This window comes from Manacus vitellinus, unplaced genomic scaffold (genome assembly GCF_001715985.3).
Source record: "Manacus vitellinus isolate BGI_N305 unplaced genomic scaffold, ASM171598v3 scaffold_52_pilon, whole genome shotgun sequence".
Lineage (NCBI taxonomy): Eukaryota > Metazoa > Chordata > Aves > Passeriformes > Pipridae > Manacus > Manacus vitellinus.
The window spans coordinates 3,129,335-3,133,742 of record NW_021940628.1 but is presented as its reverse complement, the minus strand read 5'-3'; the positions used below and the strand labels follow the sequence as shown (position 1 = coordinate 3,133,742).

Sequence of the window (4,408 nt, the reverse complement as noted above, 5' to 3'; positions counted from 1 at the left end):
GCGAGGCTCGGCCCTCCCTGCTCGTGGCACCCCAAAAAAAACCAAAAAGGAAGAGGAGATGGGGGCATCTTACCGCCCTGCGCCCCGAGGAGGCTCAGCTCAGCTTCCCAGCCCCATCCCGGCCGGACACGGCCGGTGCCAGGGCTGGGGAATCTTTCCAGGGTTCTGGAGAGCCGGGGCTGTGCTGGCGCCGCTTCAGCATCTCCCTCAGCATCTCCATGGTTACACGGCTGACCCAGTTCTCCTGCCAGCCCCGAGCAGGGGCACAGTGGTCCAGCGGGGTGGGATGTGCCCTGGCGGGGCTGGGGGCATCTCCCCGTGCCAGGTTTTGGGTGTCTGGTGATCCCACTGAATCCCTGAAGACAGATGTCGTGGAGCTGCTGGGGATGGCCGGGCTGGGAGAAGTGGGGATGGAGGCAGCACAGAGGGGGGGGTCAGAGGTGACCCCAGGAGTGGATGGATCCCAGTGACCCCACAGTGCCAGGTGTGGGAAGGAACAACCTGGGGCTGGGAGAGAGCCCTGGCCCCAAATATTCCACGGGAATAGAAATGAGGGGCAAAATATTGACAGGGGAAATTGGTGCTTTGGAAAAGGCTCTGGAGAAGGGGGGAGGAGCCCAGCAGGTGCCCCCACACAGGTGGGAAAGGGCTCCTGACAGGGGGTGGGGAGAGGAGGAGGAGGGTGATAAATGAGCAGAGTGGGGGTGGCTGGGATGCTGCCTTGCCAGGGAAGGAGGCAGAGGGATTTTGGGGGCTGTCTCCTCCCTTGGGGTGGGTGTTCCCAGGGAGATTTGGGGTTGGAAACCCCTGGCAGTGGGGCAGCAGGTTCTTCTTTCCCCCCAGACCCCTGTGCTGGGGCTGCCTCGAGCCTGGAGGGAGAGCACTGAAAAGTGCTGATGACTGGAGCAGGTAGGTCCTAAAATCAGCATTTTTAGGGGAAAAAAAAAATCTTGCTAGAGCTTCCACTTTGAGTCCCTGCCAGTCCTGAGCAGGCACAACACATCAGGGCAAGCCCCAGCAGCACAGCTCACATGGACATGCTCCTGCTTGTTTTTTGGGAATAAGGCAAGGGCTTATTTCCCCTAAAAGTACTTAATTCTAATTAATTGCTTCAGCTCTGAAAGGCAGCTGCTCATATAAATTTAATTGCCCAACAAGGGGTATAATTGGGTGCCTGTGAGCTGAGAACCTGGAAGTAACTCCAGGTACTGGAATTAAGCATCTCACGGCTCAGGCAGGATATAAAAGTTATATCCTGGCTGGAACACCAGCTCCGTGGGAAACAGAAACCTGGAAATGAAAGGATGGGTCCAAATGTGCTCCAGCTGTAGGACAAGTGGAGGGGAGAGGTTTGGATGGGGCTGTGCTCAGGGGTCCCACAGGAGCAGCTCCTGCTCCTGGAAAAGGCCTGGCTGTTGGATGAGAGAGGTTTAGTGAGTCTGTGCTTGGCAGGAAGAAGAGGAGGGAGGCCACAGGGGAAATCCCACAGCGTGTTCCAGTCTGGATGATTCCCCAAAAGGCAGGTGCTTGGGTGGGAGCAGGTCTGACTGCAGCAGCCAGAGGTTTTCCATCGGGATGGGAAGTGCTGGAGGTCGTGGTGTGGGTGGAGAGGTGCTTTCAGGGAGATCAGCTCTGCCAGGACCCAGGCAATGCATCACATCTCTTCTGGGATAACCAGTGGGATGGTATTCCTGGATGGAGCTGGGTCTGCTCCAGGTGCTCTCTTCTGTGCTGCTCCTGCACAGGGATGGACTGGGAACACCGGTGGGACCCAGAGCCAGAGGGAACCGGAGCCACAGCCCTGCGTGGGGGTATCCAAGGAGAAATGACCCCAGAGAACCAACTGTCCCGAGTCTTCCTCAGTGCCAGCACGTCCAAATGCATCTCAGCCACAGTGATTCACTTCCCAGCCCCATCCCTGAAGCTCGTGTCCACCTCCAGCCAGCCTGGCTGCCACAGCTCCAGCAGAAGTGACGCTCCTGGCAGATGGGATCCATCCAGGAGCACCAGGACACGGAACCAAGTATTTTCCAGTGGGACAGGCAGGAACACAGAATCTTCCCCCACCCACCTCGTGGCCACCTTTCACTGGAGGGGTGGGACAGGTGAGGAATTCAGGGCCATCCATGTCTGACCCTGCCTGGTGGCCGGATTTGGGGCAGAGCCCCCTCCTGAGGCAGCAGCAGCAGCCCTGACCACGCTGTCCTTTTTCCCCCCTGTCCCTGTGTGACGTCTGCTGCCCAGGCAAATCAGATCCCTGCTGCATCCCATCGTTTCCTTGGCAACAGGAAGGAATCCGAGGAGCAAAAGCCACCCGGCAGGGCTGAGGCTGGGGGACAGCCAGGTCCTGCTGGGCCCACCTGGCCCGGAGAGCCCCGGGGGTTCCTGGCACTGCCCTGAGCACTGGGCATCCCCGGTGGGCCGGGCTCATCCCACAGTGGTCCAGGATGCCAGGGCTGAGCTCGGGGCCCCTGCACTGGCTGCACCCTGGTGCTGGTGGTGGCCACGATGGGAGGCTCGGGACGGAGCAGGGACACGAGCCCAGCAGCCACGTGGCCCCAAAATCTGGGACAGCTCCATGGGGAGGCAACAGGGACGTGAGAAACCAGCCCAGGGTCTTTGGTGGCCCCCGGAGATGGGGTTGGGAATGGGATCACCTTGCTCAGATCCCAACTCCCCCCTCGCCTGGCGCTCGGGCACTGAGGGCTGGCACTGCCGTGCCGGGGCCGATCTCCTCCGGCAGGGAGGGGATGTGGGAAGGAGGGGATGTGGGAAGGAGGGGATGTGGGAAGGAGGGGATGTGGGAAGGAGCTTTTCCCGTTACCCAGCTGCCGCTGCCTTTCCGGCTGCACGGCTCCCAGCTCTGCAATGCAGCTCACACAGCTCGTCTGCCGTGTGTGAATCCCATCAATATTTCATGGAGCTGCTTCCTCCAGGGGAAGGGCTGCTATCAGCCCTGGCTTTCTGCTGCTCCTACCAGCGCTCTGCTCCTCGCACACAACATCTGATTTCCTTCCCTGGGTGGCCAGCACCCAGCAGCCCCCCCCTTCCCTCCCTGTTCTGCACTGGTGAATATCCCTCTGCCTTCCAGGGGCTTCATATCCCACGGGGGCCAAGAGCTCTGGAGTCCCCTCAGGTTCAAATCCAAGCGCTGACCAGATTCCACCCCTGGTTGCCCGTGCCCGCTCACTGCAGCGATGCCCAACGTGTCCCCAGGGCCAAACCAGCAGCTCCAGGATGGGTGACCAAACCCACCCACACCCTCCATTGCCCCCCCAATTCCATATCCAGCAGCAGGACCTGCCAACAGCCCAGACCCTGCCTGCCTGGATCCTATTTTCCCTGCCCAGCCGCATCCAGCCCGCAGGTCCCAGCTCGCTCCCGAGCCCAGCAGGAGCCGGCGGGGGGGAGCAGGTTTGTTTGCAGAAAAAGTTGCTCTTTTTAAATGCTAAGACTGCACTATTATTCCCAAGCTTCTTCAGGGATCAGCAGAAAACTTGCTTGCCACAGGAAGAGTTCCGAGAGCCGGAGCGGTGCCAGGAGGCAGCGGGAGCCTGCGGCAAACACCCATCACTCTGCCACCTCTGCAGCCTGGCACGAGGAGCTGGGGCAGAACCCTGGGGTGCCAGCAGCACCTGTATCCCTGGAGGACGATGGAGCTGATCCCAGCGAGGTGCCACACGTGCCACGGCCGGGGAGGAGGGCGATGCACGACGTGCCCGAAGATGAGGCCAAAAGCTCTCGCGTTGCTCCGCCACCCAACAACCAAAATCGGTGCAATTCCCATATTTTCAGGCTGAGACCTCCAGCTCCAGGAGCCCCTTTTTCTGTGGGAAGGATGAGGAGCCTGGAGAGGCTCCCACCACCACCCAACACAGCATCCCGGGGCAGGGAAGGAGCCCCTCAGGCAGCGAACTCGGAGTGTCAGCAGGGCTGTCAATTGGAGCCAAATCACTTCACAATAATTCCTTAACGAGGCTGTTTCCCTGCTCTTTGAGAAGCTGTGACAAAACATTTTCGGCGCGTTGACAGGGATGCAGGGAGCTGGTGCCTCACGGCTTGGGTTTTAACAAGCAGGAAAATTAGGGATTTTCATCACCTTAAACTGCATCTTGCATCCGTGGGATGCTTCCCGGAGGGCTGTGCTGCAGCCAGAGCCCACGGAGCCTGGGGGGGTGGACTGGGGGGGTGTGTGTGGAGGGGAAGCTGGAGGGGATTTTCCCCCTGAACTGGGGTGAGAGGGGCCAAGCAAAGGTCAGACCAAGACGCCAGAATCTCACCCTCTGTCCCTGTCCCACAAAGGCTGTGCTGGGAGGACGGGGCTGGAACGAGGACGAAGAAGCAGGAACTCGGAGTGCTGGGCCGTGGGAGGTGGCAGGAGTTTGCCCTCACCAAGGGATGTCGTGTC

At 60.1% G+C, this 4,408-nt stretch overlaps 1 protein-coding gene across 1 annotated transcript in view; it reads right to left on the bottom strand.

The window, feature by feature from the left end:
- LOC108641132 (regulating synaptic membrane exocytosis protein 3) overlaps positions 1 to 195 on the bottom strand; it is a 7,095-nt gene extending 6,900 nt beyond the window's left edge. The window contains exon 1 of the mRNA XM_029963007.1: positions 74 to 195. The gene's annotated coding sequence lies outside the window, so the exon portion shown is untranslated. The remainder of the gene's footprint in view (positions 1 to 73) is intronic.
- Positions 196 to 4,408: the final 4,213 nt, after the last annotated feature.